Source organism: Oryctolagus cuniculus, chromosome 14, assembly GCF_964237555.1.
Source record: "Oryctolagus cuniculus chromosome 14, mOryCun1.1, whole genome shotgun sequence".
NCBI classification, from domain to species: Eukaryota; Metazoa; Chordata; class Mammalia; order Lagomorpha; family Leporidae; genus Oryctolagus; species Oryctolagus cuniculus.
In genome coordinates, this window is record NC_091445.1 from 62,214,828 (window position 1) to 62,232,952 (window position 18,125).

An 18,125-nucleotide genomic window follows, 5' to 3' on the forward strand; every position below is an offset into this window, starting at 1 on the left:
CACTCCCTAGATGGCTGCAACAGCCAGAGCTGCGCTGATCCAAATCCAGGAGCCCGGAGCTTCTTCCCAGTCTCCCACGTGGGTGCAGGGGCCCAAGGACTTGGGCCATCTTCTCCTGCTATCCTAGGCCATAGCAGAGAGCTGGATCAGAAGAGGAACAGCTGGGACTAGAACTGGCGCCCATATGGGATGCCGGCGCTTTAGGCCAGGACTTTAACCTACTGCACCATAGCGCTGGCCCCTGCAGTAAACTCTGACAGAGGGTTTCTCTCCAGATAGTTTGCCCTCCTAGGAAAGTGCAAACCAAAATGTACTAGCTGCTTGATCTGGAAGTTTTCCCACACATGAGATTTATATTTCCTGAAGGCCTGGAATATAAGAATAGAGCAGAAGGGAGCATTTTATATTACCTCAGTCCCTGCGATGGGCCTGCCCTGTGCTAGACTCATATGTTTGTGTGTCTTCATAATTGTTACATAAACCTGATGAGATAAGCAGAAGTATCTGTTTTACAGAGGAGAAAACTGGGACTCAGAGAAACAAGTAGCCGAACCTGAAGTCAGGTGTAGGAACCCCAAGGCCTGTATCTTGCACAGCACCTGATGGTCTCTCCAGCACTGTTTAACTCATGGGGACTGAGGCCTCTCTCAACCACACCAGTGTCTTCATGAATTTTTTTTTCAGGTTTTGAACTAGAAATCAGTGATCTGCAGCAATCAGTTGGTGCTTGCAACTCTCCAGGTTGACTATTGAGTTGGCCACATAAAAAGGAATAAAAGTCCAAAACATCAGAAAGCCACTTATGGGGCCAGTGCTGTGACACAGCAGATGAAAGCCATGGCCTGCAGTGTCGGCATCCCATACTGGCACCAGTTCAAATCCCAGCTGCTCCATTTTTTAATCTAGCTCCCTTCTAGTGTGCCTGGGAAAGCAGCAGAGGATGGCCCAAGTGCTTGGGCCCCTGCACCCACATGGGAGACATGGAACAAGCTCCTGTCTCCTGGCTTCGGCCTGGCCCAGCCCTGGTCATTGCAGCCATTAGAGGAATGAACCAGTGGGTAGAAGATCTCACACTTTCTCTCCCTCCTTTTCTCATTGTAACTCTGCCTTTAAAATAAGTCTTTAAGAAAGTAAGCAAGCAAGCTGCTTACATCTGTCTGCTACAACCAGAAATTGAAAGGCAGCTTTAGCTCTAAGAAATTCAAGGCGGCTGTCTGGCTGGCAGTCAACAGAGAACGTGGGTCAGGTCTCTGTGGCCCTACTGAATACACAGTAAGTGCACAAAAAGCATATGCCAAATGACCTGGAAGCCTGAAGATCCATGACTCTTTTCCTCCAACTGCCTGCCAAAGGGAAGCATTGCAGAGCACACAACACATTTCTGTGCTGCCTACCTGTGGTCCACTTGTATCTTTTACTTGTGAGCTCCCTAAAATCATAAGGATCTAGACATATTTACGAAAGCCACACAACAGTGTCTTGGGACTGAGATTCCCATTGTGCTCGCAAAGCCTGTGGAACATTGTAACTCGCTCCTCTGCGTTGTCACTCTTTATCTTGTTCCTACAGGATTAAGGATATCCCCATTGCTGTATGTCATCATCCTCTGTGCTTTCTCTGATTTGTGCTTTATCAGCTAATTCACTGGCTTAGTTGTTTCTTATTGACTCCCAAGTCAATGCAGACAAAGTGATTCAAGAGCAGAGTATTGAAAGCCTGCGTCTACATTCTCACACTACTTTCCTTGGTCCTTGTGACCAGACCACATCTCTGAGAATATCTATCCTTACCTTGTATATCCCAAGTGTGCTGAAGAAGCAATCTGAAGCATTCAAGCCTGCTGGAGAAGATGGGCCACCATCACTCCTTCATTTGTATTTACCAAGACAAAACTACATTATTTCTACTCAAATAGAAGTGGGGACACTACTAGCTAATCAATTTTCTTGAGCATTAACATGTCATGTAGTTAGGCCCCTCTATGCAGGGTTCCTCATGCTGTGGCCCTCTGACCAGCTGCCTGGGAGCTCCCTGGAATGACTGTTGAGAATATAGACTCCTGGACTCCATCCCACATTGCAAGATCAGATTTGTTTTGTGTTTTATGTTTTTTTTTTAGGATTTTTAAAACATTATTTATTTTCATTTTATTTGAAACGAAGGAGGGAGGAAAGATATTCCATCTGCTGCTTCACTCTCCCCCAAATGCCCATAACAACTAGGGCTGAAGTCAGGAGCCAAGAGCTTAATCTGGGTGTTAGCTGTGAGTGGCAAGGACCCCTAAGCACTTGAACTGTCACCAGCTGCAACCTTGGGTGCACATTAGCAGAGCAGGATTGGAAGCAGAGCTGGACTCCAGGCACTCTGATATGGAATGTGGGCTTCCCAAGCTGCATCTTTTTTTTATCCCTTTTTTAAAGATTTATTTTCTACTTATTTGAAAGGCAGAGTTACAGAGAGAAGAGAGGTGGTAGAAAGAGACTGAGAGAGAGGGAGAGACTGAGAGAGAGAGTCTTCTATCTGCTGGTTCACTTAAAATGGCCGCAATGGCCAGATTGGGCTGGGCTAATCCGAAGCCAGGAGCCAGGAGCTTCTTCCAGGTCTATCAAGGGCGTGCAGGGGCCCAAGCACTTGGGCCATCTTCTGCTGCTTTCCCAGCCGCATTACTAGGAAGCTAGAGTGGAAATGGAACAGTAGGGTCTTGAACAGGCACCCATATGGGATGCCAGTGTCACAGGTGGAGGCTTAATCTGCTGTGCCTCAACACTGCCTCCCCCACAAGCAGCATCTTAACTGCTACACCAAATACTGAGTCTTGAGTGCTTGTTTTTATTCTGATTGACTATTAGAGACCCCCTAGACTCCCAGGTCTAGGTGGACCTGCATGGCTGTAAGCAGCTAAGCAAGACTGCATTGGTGCACATCACTTCTGCCTTATCCAGAGCTCTCAGCCCAGATCTGGAACTGTGTCCTCTAATCCTCCAGCATCACATGAAATTGAGTCAATGTATCAATGAAGTCGGAAAGAAACTGAGATGGAAAAAACTCAGGAAATTACAGTCAGAGAAGTCAACCAGTGAGCTATAAGAGGGACATCGACCTCAAAGTAGACCATGTTGGTAAGTCACTGTGATCACCGTGCCTTTCAGTGATTGTCCACATCCGCGTATAGCCCCCAGCAATTTCCCTGAAGGATCCCTGTTTTGGCTCCAAAACCGTGGGTATCAGTCTGTATTCTGGAAGCAGGGAAGAGTTAGCCTCATTGTCTAATTCCCACTGGGAATAAGTTTGGCTTTTCATCGAAGCTCCTATAATACCTTGTTACATTTGCAAAGTAATTTAAGGTTTCAAATAACCTTTAAAGGATAATACCTCAGCTAAAGCTGGCATCGTTGGAGGTGTCAAATATGTAACTTATAGACTATTAAAGAAAACAGCATACCAGTGTTTGGTTATCTCTCCCAAAATCATTCCTTTCAAACACGATAAGGTCTTGAAAATAGGATCAGAAGATATTCTTCAGCTAGGATACGAGAAATATGCAAACTCTGACTCACAGAGTGAGTTTTCCAAGACAACCCTAATTCCACATATACAGTCAGTGGTCAAAAAGGGGGGGGGGGGGATTACAACTTGCCAGAATGAAAATTGGCTCCTTTGAGTCACTGTGTTTGAGTGTATAAATTTTGTTAATAAAAGTACCTGCCATGGTTTAAGTTCTAAGAGACATATCATGTCTTAAATCACTTCTGGGATTTATTCAAATCTGCCTAAGTATGAAAGGTTCTCTCCGACATAATGCCTTTGACCACAAACAAAGTCTTTGCCATCTGGTTTCATACTAGGAAAATGCTATTTGGATTTAGTGATGAAATTAAAAAAAAAAAAAAAACTCTATTCACATAAATCCAGGTTTTATGCTCTTACCCTGGAATACCTCCTGCTGAAATTACAAGAAAAATAACTTTGTTAATTAAAATGATGAAGTGTGAACATACGTTATTCAAAAATATCAATACCTCCACCTCCACTTCCAAGCTATTGATATCCACATGGCCCTTGGTTTTCACTCAATCAGAGCATCAGATTTCATCCTTTTATCAGACACTGAACCATTTGGGGTGGGAGAAAGATGTCTTTTTTCCACAGCACTTTTAGCTCTTCTACCAAACACTTCAAGTTGTATCTTATCAAAACGAGCAAACCAGGCCGGTACCGCGTCTCAATAGGCTAATCCTCTGCCTGCGGCACTGGCACTCCGGGTTCTAGTCCCGGTTGGGGCACCGGATTCTGTCCCGGTTGCTCCTCTTCCAGTCCAGCTCTCTGCTGTGGCCCGGGAGTGCAGTGGAGGATGGCCCAAGTCCTTGGGCCCTGCACGCCATGGGAGACCAGGAGAAGCACCTGGCTCCTGCTTAGGATCAGCGCAGTGCGCCATCCACAGCACTGGCTGCAGCGGCCATTGCGGGGTGAACCAACAGAAAAAGGAAGACCTTTCTCTATGTCTCTCTCTCTCACTGTGCACTCTGCCTGTCAAAAAATAAATAAAAATAAAATAAAATAAAATAAAAAATGGGCAAACATAGGCAGCTAAGGACAGTAAAGTCTGGATAGGCAAAAGAAACATCATTATCACAGTTGTTAAAGGTGGACTCTGAATCCGTAAATCCCACCTGATTGATGACCTCAGCTCTGAGTACGCAGGTGGATGAGGTGGACACGTGCTGCTCAAGGGAAAACACGTAGTGGGGAACACAGGCTACAGTCCTACCACCTAGCCCTGCCCTGGGATGCTGCCTTTTCACCAGCCCTTGAGTAAAGGCAGGTGCAGCACCTGGGACTCAGCTGGCTTCTCCCAGCCTCCACCACCTTCCCAACAGGACGTCTGACCTCCTTCCTTCCAAAGCAGGAAGTCTGAGGATCCGTGAAAATGTGAGCACACCCTCCCCCTTAGCTGCCCTCCACACTTCTAAGGAAGCTGGGGGATCCGCGGGTCACCCTGGACCAGACTTCCCTTCAGGTGGGAAGGGATGCAGGGTGGGTCTCTTTGTAATCTCTTCACATTCTCTGGCCTTGTCACCCTGTTGAGTGTATCTAATCCCCCGCAGCAGTCCCCCTTCTAGGGGTAGAGTGACTGGAGTTGGGGGACACTTTGTCTCTACACCTTTGAAATCTTATCATATCAAGGTCACTTGCTGGTTCCAAGTACTGTCTGCCACTTGGATTTCTAATCATGTCCCTCCCCCCATTGTCTCAAGGGGAACACTCCAGGGTCCCAAGTGAGTTCAAATGTATACTTCACACCATCTCTCACATTCCAGGCTCTCTGTGGTCACTGCCTCCAACCTAATTCCCGTACCAGGATTATTACAAAAGATCCTGTTACTGGATTCCTTGCTTGTCCATTCATCATGCTATCTGTTTCCAAGTGACATTGCCTAAGTTTCACTGTCTTCATATCATGTTTACTTAGCTGCCTTCTATAGCTCCCATAATCTATAGACTATGGCATTGGGAAATATTAAGAATATAGAATCCAGTGCCAGTCTGCCTGGGCTGCAATCCTGATTCTACCATTTTTAAACTTGGCTACTTAGACATTGTCCCTCCTGCTAAATTAGAATAGTAGAGTACAGCCGGCGCCGCGGCTCACTAGGCTAATCCTCCACCTTGCAGCGCTGGCACACCAGGTTCTAGTCCCGGTCGGGGTGCCGGATTCTGTCCCGGTTGTCCCTCTTCCAGGCCAGCTCTCTGCTGTGGCCCAGGAGTGCAGTGGAGGATGGCCCAAGTGCTTGGGCCCTGCACCCCATGGTAGACCAGGAAAAGCACCTGGCTCCTGCCATTGGATCAGCGCGGTGCGCCAGCTGCAGCCTGCCGGCCGCGGCGGCCATTGGAGGGTGAATCAACGGCAAAGGAAGACCTTTCTCTCTGTCTCTCTCTCTCACTGTCCACTCTGCCTGTCAAAAAAAAAAAAAAAAAAAAGAATAGTAGAATACATAGCCTAAAGCCTAAATGGTTGGTCTGAGGGTTAAACTATTTTTAAAGGATTATTTATTTATGTATTTATTTGAAAGGCAGTGAGAGAGATAGAGAGAGAGAGATCTTCCATCTGCTGGTTTATTCATCAAATGGCCACAATGGCCAAGGTTTGGCCAGGCCGAAGACAGTAGCCAGGAGCTTCTTCCAGGTCTCCCACTTGGGTCTGAGGGCCCAAGCACTTGAGCCAACTTCTGCTGCTCTCCCAGGCACATTAGCAGGGAGCTGGATCAGAAGTGGAACAGTTGGTACTCCAACTGCCGCCCATATGGGATGCTGGCGTCACAGGCAGTAGCTTGTCTTGCTATGCTACAACCCTGGCCCCAGGATTAAACAAGTTAATACAGAGCATGCAGAACCTACTAAGCACTCAATGGGTGGTAGCTGTTAGTGCTATGGTTACCAAACAAGGACTATACATCTTAGCCCAGCATCTATTGGCCCATACAGCCTATACCCTGGAACTGTACTCTCAAGATTATAGATGCGACCCTGGGGCTCCCTCATAGCTTCTGAAACAAATTAGATGCCCACTTAAAGTGATAGGCATAGTGGACAATGAGTTATTCTCCACCTTAACAGGGTAAAGATTTAATTGGAGCCATGAACCTAGAAAAAATACAGAAATCTGGGGAGGCGAGGTGGTTTCCTCCCCTCTGCTGCTCCAGACACACAGCTATGCCCTGAGAAGCCAGAAGGAAAGATCTGAGCTGATTATAATCTAATGAGGCTGCCAGATCAGGTTTACTTTCCAGTACAGCATAATGACTGGTGAGTCTCACGGGTCCTGAGCCAAGATTATTCTAACTGGCAGTATTATCAGAGTTAGCTCCCTCAGCCTCTAAGGGGAAGAATTTGGAAACTGTCCCCTTCCTCCCAGAGCAGGAACTGCCTGTGCCACTGTCTACACGGTGCTACTCAAGCAACTTGGAGGGCAAAGCTGATTCCTGTGCTGTAATAGGGGGCAAGAGAACCGGGGAAATGAAAGGGAGGGGAGAGGACAGAAGGACAAGGAAGGGCTGGAATTTGCGGCACAGCAGGTCAAGCCGCTGCTGGTGACAGCCACACCCCACGTCAGAGTGCCCATCTGTATCCTGGCTACTCAGCTTCTGTACCAATGTGCCTGGCAAGCAGCAGATGATGGCTCAAACACTCAAGTCCCTGCCACCCACGTGGAAGACGCAAATGGCATCCCTGGCTCTTGGCTTTGGCCTGGCTCAGCCTTTTTGGAGTGAACCAGTGTATGCAAGATCTCTGTCTTCTTCACACTTTCGCTCTCGCTCTGTCACTGTGCCTTTCAAATAAATAAAATCCCTTCTAAAAGAAGAGCAGAGGCCATAGCCTTGGCGGCTCATGACAAGAGCCTCGGGTGTTTACTGATGTCATAAATAAGAGTATCAATTGTTAAATCAACAACGGGAGTCACTGTGCACTTACTCCCCATGGATGACCTCTGTCCTTAATGTGTTGTACTATGTGAATTAATGGTAAAACTACTACTCAGACAGTACTTTAAATCTTAGTATATACTAAGTTGATCTTCTGTATATAAAGATAATTTAAAATGAATCTTAAGAATGGGATGGGAGAGGGAATGGGAGATGGGATGGTTTGCGGGTGGGAGGGTGGTTATTGGGGGAAAAACTGCTATAATCCAAAAATTGTACTTTTGAAATTTATATTTATTAAATAAAAGTTTATAAAAAAAGAAGGGAAGAGGAACACCATAACTCAGGGAAAATAGAACAATATAAATGGAATGGGAATTAAGGGGAAGCTGAAGATAATTTATTTTTTTAATAACAACAAACAGTAGAAACAAAAAGAATGGAGAAGGCCAGCGCCATGGCTCACTTGGTTAATCCTCCGCCTGCGGTGCCAGTATCCCATATGGGCGCCGGGTTCTAGTCCTGATTGCTCCTCTTCCAGTCCAGCTCTCTGCTGTGGCTCAGGAGGGCAGTGGAAGATGGCCCAAGTCCTTGGACCCTGCACCCGCATGGGAGACCAGGAGGAAGCACCTGGCTCCTGGCTTTGGATCAGCGTAGCTCTGGCCATAGCGGCCATTTGGGGAGTGAACCAATGGAAGGAAGACCTTTCTCTCTGTGTCTCTCTTTCACTGTATATAACTCTACCTGTCAAAAAAAAAAAAAAAAAAAAGAATGGAGTGTTGGGGCACAGAGGCGTGTCTGGAGGAGAAAATTAGAACTGCCCATGGGGGTTGAGTGCCAGGTGGATTCTGAGGCCTTAATCATACACACAAAAGTACCCAAGACAGTAAGGACACCCCTTTGTGCGCCAAGCACTGTCATTTATAAATACCTGTTGACAGCCTTCACGAGGTGCTGCACGTAAGAGTGATCTGGCAGATTGGAACAATGTCCACCAGCCCACTGGATTCCTGAGGCTCGCGCGTCCCCTCCTTCAGCTGAGCAGGCGGCGCAAGGCTAGAGTTACCTGAGACTTCCCCCTGTGCTCTAGTGTCCCCCACTGCTTGGAAATGAGGCCAGTGCAATGTGCTGGACAGCCCCCGAGCAACCCATCGCCCTTGCGCAGAGGAAGTGCAGAGCGGCACTGACTGGCCTCCTGGTTAGCAACAGAAAGGGGACTCGCCCGTCACCACCAGCCTGCACAAATGAAGGGCATCTGGCACACTTTGGGGTAAGGATTGAGCCACCCCAAATGACTGTGCCTCTACAAAATCATTGTGTGGGCCATACTCCATTGAGGAGAGACAGTGAAAGAGCTGGCCTTGAGCTCTTCTTTCCTCCTAATACGTGGGCAGAGCCAGGAAAACCCACGGGGAAGCAGCTCCTCTCCATCCCCTGCAGCATCAGGAGCAGGGATCACGGTCCCCGATCAGACCGTCCCGGAGATCCTCTCCCTCTGCCCCCAAATGGAATCAAAATAATGGAATTATGGGAAATGTCATTGGTGGACATGTGTTTTAGGCAATAGTTTTCAAAAGCCAAGAAAGAAACCCTTCTCTATTTAAAAAGCTCCAAATGTTTGGATTTAAAGTGGACATGTGGGGGCCAGCACTATGGCATAGCAGGTTAAAGCCCTGGCCTAAAGTGCCAGCATCCCATATGGGTGCCGGTTCTAGTCCTGGCTGCTCCTCTTCTGATCCAGCTCTCTGCTGTGGCCTGGGAAAGCAGTGGAGGATGGCCCAGGTCCTTGGGCCCCTGCACCCATGTGGGAGACCTGGAGGAAGCTCCTGGCTCCTGGCTTCGGATCAGTGCAGCTCCGGCTGTTGCGGACATCTGTGAGTGAACCAGCAGATGGAAGACTTCTCTCTCTGTCTCCACCTCTCTGTAACTCTGTCTTTCAAATAAATAAAAATAGATCTTTTAAAAAAATCTTAAAAATAAATAAATAAAATAAAGTGGATGTGTGGAGATGGATGCCTGTGTTGAAAATAAGGGAGAAGGGGAGGGAAGCCAGTGAAGACCGGGACAAAGCTTTAGACTAAACAGCACCACTCAGGTTGTTGTTTGTTTGTTTGTTTTGTTTTTCTGCTCCCCCTGAAATTTCCTAGTGTAGTGATGCAGTGCACTATAGGTTTGCTTGTTTGTTTCAAACCTAGGGCAGGGGCAGGAACTTGGGGAGGATGAGGTCTGAGTACAAAAGCAATGGGTCAGGTCCTCAGGTGGCTCCTGAGTTTTTTCACTTCTCTCCCACTCTAGCACCACGTCATGTCTCAGCAGCTCCCCCATGTGGGTTGCACTCTTGTCCTCTTTACAGCCTACCTTCTACATAACAGCCAGCGAGCCCAGTACTTCCGCCCCATGGCTGCCTCCCACACACTGAGGCTTGCATTCTTCCTCCATAGCACTCTCCACATGTGGAATTCTTTGACTACTCTCTTCCCTTGATTGTCAATGTTGAGGGGCAGGGACAGCGCTCACCCTAGTAGCCTTAGTGCCTGGTACTACGCCTATCCCGTGACACATTGTAACTTCCCTGGCTGTCTAGTCCACAGCTCACACTGGGTGTATAGCACGGAGTAGGGAGTGAAGCAAGAGCTGTCAATCAAAGGCCAGTTGAGTCATGTGACCCTCAGCTAGCCAATCAGAATCCTTTGCTGAGCTGTAGACAACTGAAGCTGTGAGAAGCCAGTTGTGTTAGGTTGGGTTCCCCAAGAATCAGGTCCTAAGTCAATGCATCAGGTGCAGGTGTTTTAATAAAGAAAGGATCTCAGAATAAAGCATTTGGGGGTGGGGTAGGAAGCAGGGTAGAGAGGCAGTCAAGCAATAGAGCAGGCATCTGTTGGGAAGAATGGGAGATTCCGTGAGCCCAGCAGGGCCTCTTCCATGTGGGGAGGTGGGTAGGTTGGTCCAGGTCCCTCCTCCTATCTCCTTGTCTCTACCTCTCCTTGGGCTCTAGATACCAAGCTGCCACAGCCACCTGGCTTCTCAGACTCTTTCTACTTTGGGTTCTCTCCGTTAAACCCACAGAATTTGCATTTTGCTGTTTTCCATCTGCATCGGGTAACCTAGCTCCAGATGTTGGGGCACAGATGCAGAAATTCCAGTACATACCAACCACAAGAACTTTACTCAGCTCTGCACGCCGCGTCTCAGGCATGAGGTGCCTCCCTTTGTGTGGGAGGATGATCAGAGGCTCAAAGACAGTGCCCAGCTCCAGGAGCCTCTGCTTCCCTGGGCTTTTTACTTAATAACTCATTCAAGGAAAAATCTGGAAATCTACCAAAGCCTCCTGATATTTTAAAGTTAGCCAGAAATTTTTAATGCTTTCCTCAATGTTTTCACCTAAGGCAGCTTAAATGACTACAAAGGGGAAATTGCCTTTTTAAAATTCATCACTGCATTCTCCCAGTCATCTTCATCAATGATAGCACAAGCTACCACTTAAATGGCAGTGATATTTCCGACTGCCTGCATTCCCACACACAGCTCATGGTCAGGCTGGAAGAAGATGCTTTCCCCCAAAGTCACACAGCTGGGAAGGGGCAAGGTGCTCATCCGAACCTGAGTGTGGCTACTTCCAACTGTTTCATTCAATGTTTGCCAACAAGGACCCAAATCCATAGATTTGTGGATAATGAGAAAAGATAGAGGACGTTTTCTGGAATGCTTCAGAATAGCTTCTACAGATCTGGGCAGTGTTCCATGACCAAAGGATGCAGAGTCCTTTACCCCTTTAAGCTCAGTCCATTCATTCATTCATTCATTCAACAAACACTTATACAGAGCACTCCTCCTCAGAAGCACTGTTCTGGGCACTGTTGTCAATGCATAAAAGCAGACTAAAGAACTGTACTAGTCTCACAGAGTTTACATTCAGGCATGCAGGAAGGTGGGTGCAACAGGAAGTGAGCAATTGACACAAAGTGTTCAGAAAAATGTTGTGGTATGTTAAGAGATGTTGGTCACTGTGTGAGAAAAATGCAAAGTAAGAAAAATACTTTTTAAAATGTTTGTTTCTGTGAGGGGCAAACAGATCAAGATAGAGCTGGCACTCCCATCTGCTGGTTCACTCCCCCAGATGCCTGCAACCATCAGGGCTGGATCTGGGGCCAGAACCAGAAACAATCTGTTTCCCAGGGTCTGAACTGACAGGAAGCTGGGGTCAGGAGTCAGAGCCCAGAACTGAACCCAGGCACTCTGACGTAGGATGCAGGTGTCTTAACCACTAAGCTACCCTCTAGGAGAGTAGTTTAAAATTGGGTGATAAGGTTAGGACTCTGAGAATGTGACTTCTGAGCAAACTTGAAGGGAGTAAGGGAGAGAGGCATGTAGCTGTCTTGAGGAATCATGGTCCATTCTGCAAGAAGAGCTGGTGCAAAGGCCCTGAGGCACATTGAAATCAACGTGACTAGATGTAAGAATGATAGGAAATGACAGAGAGGAATCAGTAACCATAAAGGCCAGAAGTTAGGGGCATTATTTCATACGGTCATCTCTTGGCAGACCAGTGATGTGGTGGCTTTCCTAACAGCTGCTAAGCTGTCAGTCTCTGTTTTCCCATCATTCTCAGGAATTCAAAGGAAAAGAAAATGTCGGTCCTGCTATAGTGAAGGGACAGCTTCAGCTGTCCATGAAGCTATTCCTGTACCACCACCACCACCCCACCCCCCCGACTCCAACACCCACACTCAATCAGTTTCTCAAGAAGCCGGAGTGATTGAAAACCAGAAGAGACCAAATTCCCCGGCCCTGAGGGCACCTGCAGCTGCCACCTCCGCATGCCCCCTTTTCCTGCAGAGTCCGCACCCCTCGTGCCTTCCGTGCCCACTCAGGGCCAGCACTGGGCCCCAGACCTGGCCAGCGCTGAGCTGCAGGGAGATCTTTGGAAGACTTCAGCGTTGCTTTGGAGACCCATCGCCACCCTATGGATAGCCCAGACGAGGGAACTGTGCTCCTTGTATCTGGATTTTGGCTCCTGACCTGCTCTCCCAGGCCCCGAGTACTAACATCACGAGTCGGTACCATCAGCCTCCAGTTCACACTTGCTCATGTTTCCCTGCGCCCATTGCCAGCCTGCTCAGAACCTACAGGGTGCTGTCTACGTCGGGCACCAGGATTCTAGGGAATGGGGAGCCCGCCTGAGACCTGGGAAACCTTCCAGATGCTTTCTTATTTGTTGAACTGCACTTGAGTCCACTATGCTTACTAACATGACTGCCCTTGGCTGGGCCACACCACATGCCTTCTGCACTATGAATTTCTACGCATGGGCATATTGCTGGGGAGCTGGGGGAAAACCAGGGGGAAGGGATTGAGCATGGCAGAGAGAGGGGTGCTTGCCAACATTCCAGCATCCAGCCGGCCTACACCTTGGTGCTCAGGTCCATCCAACTGAAGCTCCAGCAGTGTTCCCAAGGGAGAGCTGAGACACATGCCTGGAACAGAGAGCTCTGGGAACAGTTGATAAAATGGGCCTGAAATTCTATACATCATCTACATCTTGGACCCAATTCTTCATCAGATATTTTACTGCCATTAATATAGAGAAAACATTAATTTTTCTTTTTTAATTCATACATGTTTATTATTTTTAGAAATTCCAGGCGGGCATCATGGCACAGCAGGCCAACACTTGGGATGCTTGCATCCCACATCTGAGTCCCCGGGATTGAGTCCCACCTCTGCCTCTGACCTGGCTTCCTGATAATGCATCTGAGAGGCAGTGGCTGAAGATCCAGTTGCTTGGGCCCTGCCACCCATAGGGGAGACCCAGATGGAGCTTCTGGCTCCTGGCTTCAATCTAGCCCAGTCACAAAGCATTTGGGGAAAACAAGAAGAGAGAGGAACCTCCCCAAACTCCTCCCCATTGACTTTGCCTTTCAAATAAGTAATTCCATGATGAAGTATAACTAAAAGCTGAGGTCAATGCTGAAAAATGCAAGTAATTCTGAATTTTCTAAGTAAAAATACAAAGTCAGGACCAGCATTATGGCATAGAGAGTAAAGATGCCACCTGTGATCCACATCCCATCTGGGCACCGGTTCATGTCCCAGTTGCTTCACTTCTGATCCAGTTCCCTGCTAATGGCCTGGGAAAGTAGCAGAGGATGGCCCAAGTACTTAGGACCCATGTGGGAGACCAGGATGGTGCTCCTGGTTCCTAGCTTCAGCCTGGCTCAGCCCTGGCTGTTGCAACCACTTGGGGAGTGAACCAGCAGAAAGAAGACCTCTTTCTCTCTGTCTGTCTCTCCTTCTCTGTAACTTTGACTTTCAAATAAATGAATAAATCATTAAAAAAAATAAACAAATAAGTCCCTCCATCCTCCCCATTCATCCTCCTGCCCAATCCCACTGGCCTGGGGTTTTACTAACTGGGGTATCTCATTGTAAACTTTTCCCCCAAGAATATACAGTGTGTATTTTTTTTTACTATATACATCGCCTTACAACTTTGTGTTTTAAATTGAGCAGTGCATTCCAGCACCATTTCCAGCTTCATAGGTGGGAATAGTAACACATCATCCATTTCCTGGTTTTCCAACAGTTGCTCCATTCTAAATTATAAACATACTGTGGTATCAAGCTGCCATGTTTTGTTTCATCAGGGCCCTATTGAAGAATATCAGCAGGTTTTCCCATCCTGGTGCTGTACAAACAATGCTGCCATGAACACTCTCACCCATGCACATAGCTTTTACCATGTGAACAAATAACTATAAAGAATAAATACCTAGAAATGAAAATTACAGGCTAGACACTATAGAATTGCCCTCCAAGGAGTTTATTTCATCCTCGTACCAACAATATCCGAGAGAAAAAAAAATAGCCTTTGTACATTTTTTTTTTACAAAGTACTTATTTCCAGAGTACTTTCTGGGAGCCAGAATTGCCATTGGGAGCCAACGTCATCCATTAAGAAAACACCAAAGTGTGTATCAGATCTGAGAGACTACTTAACTTAATGAGAAACTGGGTGATGGAGCCAGGGGCTCAGAGCAGTACCCGTGAAGGGCAAGTTTAGTTTGGGTCATATAGCTCAAAGGCAGTCCCCATGGGGATATCCAGCCTGTGCCACGGGGAGGGCTGTTGTTACCAGAGGCTGTGCCAGGCTGCCGGGCATGGCTGCACCTGAGTCTCACTGCCATGAGCACCGGCTACTGGTTTTTTCAACCTTAACTTACTGCTAAGGAGCAAAGCAGAGCTTTCCGGCTCCTGTGGCTCTGCAGTGGTGGCACAGCCACAGCCAGCGGGAGACTCTTTACACAAACACTTAGCTCCATCACTACTCTCCTGGGAGGGAAGATAACACAGCCAAGCTCACAGTTTCTGTTTGAGACTTGAGCTGAACATGAACGTGACCCAGCATTTGGAGGCATCCACAGGAAGTGGGCACATCAGGGATGTCAGGTGGAAAGTGTCACTTTACAGCTGGGTGACAAGTTACTTAAGTTTTTAGAATCCTTCTCCTGGAGAAAGTGTGGCTAACATCATAGACCGGCGGCTTGTCATGAAAAGTAAACAGGTTGCAGAACGCTGACACGAGGGCTGGCTCGCGGCACCTGCTCAGGTAACTCTCCGAGACACTCTCACCATGCCAGGTGAGCTCCACCCTTGGCTTCCTGGGCAGCCGAGGAAGGTGCACCCAAGGACTTTTTTTTTTAAAGTGTATTTTACAGAGAAAAAGATATAAACAAATGAAAAGTTTATCCTAACCCACCGTTCTCTAAAAGTCACTGCTGAAAAGGCAGCAAGTGGAAATCTTTAGGCAATATTTATGTTCTCTGACATTAATTCATCTAACATGAAACCACTGGCTAAAAAATATTTTCCACCCTGAACCATTAAAGCTAGCCAACGTTTGTGCAAAAGTCACATCTTTTTTGCAATTTTGGGCCTTTATAAAGATATTTTTGTGAAAAAAATAGCTATTAGCTGGTAAATATTTTTGTAAGAAATGTTAGAAAGATCTTGAATACATTCAGGATCTTTTTTCTTCTTTAATTCGGCTTACCCTCTGTAAGAAATTAATGGTTTCCCAAATCTACCACCAGAGGGCACTAAAGCAAAACATAGTCACAAAATCAAACTTATCTTGCAATGGGAGCATCAAAATGCTCCTTTTTAAAAATTTTTTCCTCAAAGAAACCTTTTATTTAAGGAATAAAAACTTCATGCATTTCATAAGTACAACTTTAGGAATATAGTGATTCTTCCCACCATGCTCACCCTCTACCTCTCCTCCCACCCCCAACCCCAGTCCCATTCTCCACTAAGGTCCATTTTCAATTGACTTTATATACAGAAGACCAATTCTATACTAAGAGTTCAACAATTTGCATGAAAACAACAACAAAAACCTGTTCCTCAACAGTGGAGACAAGGGCTGTTCAAAAAATGCTCTTCTTTAAATATAAGGCCCTCCTCCACTTTATCTGAGCAAAACTTTGAATACGCAAATACCTCGCACTAGCACCAAACGAAGGCAAAACTTTTGATTACATGCAACCACCGACATAAAAGCATGTTCTTCCAGACTAGTTTACATAGGTGCTGTTTTCTTATTAAAAGTGGCAGTGCATTAAAATTAAAAATAGGATCTGCCCAGGGACTTGTTCAGAATAACTATGCCCTCGTCTCTTGGGCTCATGTTTCTGTGTTCCCCAGTTCTTGCTCTTTGTACTGCGTTCCTCTGAGTTTAGTATCCAACAAGGAGGCTGTTCTGCAAAGAGCAGGTTATCTAGACAAGATCTGGACTTGAATCCAGCTTTTCCACACAGTAGTTTTGTAGCTCTGAGTAGGCCTCAGTTTCCTCACCTGTGAAATGGAAGCAGTAAGAGCTGGGACGAAGTGTGGGCTATTACGCTTCTAACATCCCCAGGACACTCTGAGTTCTCCACTTAATGCTGACGTTTAATAGGATTACATGTGGGGACTCATGTCCATGAAGATGCTACGAAAGAAGTGCCATTGTTAACCCATTCTACAGACAGGGACAGTGAGGCTAAGAAATGTGCCAAATGTCACAGAGCTATTAAACAGCAAGGAAGGGTACAAAGTTCATGCTGTGTTGACTTTCCACACTGCTTATCCTTGGGCGTGGAGGATGGGTGGGCAGGGATTGTATACTAAGGCGACAAACGTGGTAGAGATGATAAATATGCGTATGTGGCAGTTCTGGGGAAAAATGAGATAAATATAATGTGCTCTGAAAGATCACAGAGCTGTACCAAGGCCAGGTACTGTAGCCATTATCACTATGGTTAAATGCATCACTGGTTTGGCAGATTGTAGGGCAATGATACACAGAGATTGTAATTCAGTCTAATGGGTGACAGCTGTCCAGGAAAGAGAAAGAAAGGGAAGCTGAGCTGCGGCCCAGGTGCTTCGGAGTTTCTGAGCTGGAGAAAGGCTGGGCCTACGCAGGGAGAAAGACCCAAGTGGGCACTGGGCCACTCACAGGTGAGCTGATGAAGGCTGCAGCAGGTAGCCCAGCTGGGGGAAGAAAGGGAGGCAGAAGCAAGCCACCAGATGCACACCCTGCTAACAGTGGGGCATCCCTGAAGGGCAGTGCCTTGCTCCGGAACCCAGAGAACAGGCAGAACACAAAGTAGCCTCAGTCCGGGGACCGGGGACAGAGGTGTAATCATTGCTCCCCAGCCTCTGTGTGAGCCACCCCCATCACGGTTCCTCGTGATCAGCCTAGCTCTGTTTGCCCACAGCCAGGCCCAGCCAAACAGCTTGGTCGGTAACTCTCCACAACCTGAAACCAAGAAGGCCCCGTGCTCCCCACCACCGGCCTGGGAAGAGGCCTTGTCAGCACCTGTGCTGAAGCCCAGCATCAGGCGCTGCAGCACCCTCAGAGCCTGGGGTCCCGCGATCTCTGGCTGCACAGGCCGTAGCAGGCACAAGCCAGCTGCTGCTACTGCAGCCCAGGCAGAAGCTAATTACCGCAACCAAGCCTGCCACGACTAACGTGCTTAGTTCCTTTCAGATGTTTGTTTGTAGACCTACAGAAATCAAATATAGCGGCCTCCAGGGCCAGGCCACTACTGGGGCCCTGGGAGCGATGTCTGTGTGCAGAGCAATTACGCGGGCCTGCGGACCGGCAGGGCTGGGGTTGCGTGGTGATACCTGGAACGGAATCCACTCTGGAAAGATGTCAATGCTGTGGGGAATGTGGTTCAACTTGGGCAAGAAATGAAAGGCGCGAGGCTGGCCACGGACGGCCCTGGGCCAGCAAGGGTTCTCCAGCACTGAGAGTGACTGTAGCAGGAAGAGCTCTCCTCCCCAGGAACCCACGACGGGTCGCATCCTCTCGGCACACTCTCATGGCCACTCCTCCCATCCTTAGGAGGCAGATATGATTGCTCCAATTTTACAGACGGAAAAGTTGAGCCTCTCAGAGGCTGAGTTGGCCATATTGTAATCGTGACACAGGTGGAGCATTCCAGATAAAAAACTCAAAAGGCACCAAATTCCAAAGCTTTGGGAAGACTAATGTAATGCTGCAAGTGGAAAATTCCACACCTGGCATCCTGTGACAGGTCACTGTCAAGACACAGGTGCCCTGAGTCAAATTTCCTTCAGTCTATGTGTGGAAGGCACATATGAAACATAAAGAAACTGTGTTTAAGCTTGGTTCCCATCCCTAAGATACCTCCTTTT

The 18,125-nt window shown here is 47.4% G+C and overlaps 1 long non-coding RNA gene across 3 annotated transcripts in view; it reads right to left on the reverse strand.

Annotated features, from left to right (window-relative positions):
- Nucleotides 1–18,125, reverse strand: part of LOC103349607 (uncharacterized) — a 33,318-nt gene that overhangs the window by 4,606 nt on the left and 10,587 nt on the right. For 2 of the 3 annotated variants that reach the window (XR_007922626.2, XR_011382010.1), the window contains exon 2: nucleotides 1,791–1,840. This is a non-coding gene — a long non-coding RNA (uncharacterized lncRNA). The remainder of the gene's footprint in view (nucleotides 1–1,790; nucleotides 1,841–18,125) is intronic. The other variant, XR_011382011.1, reaches the window with a different exon arrangement.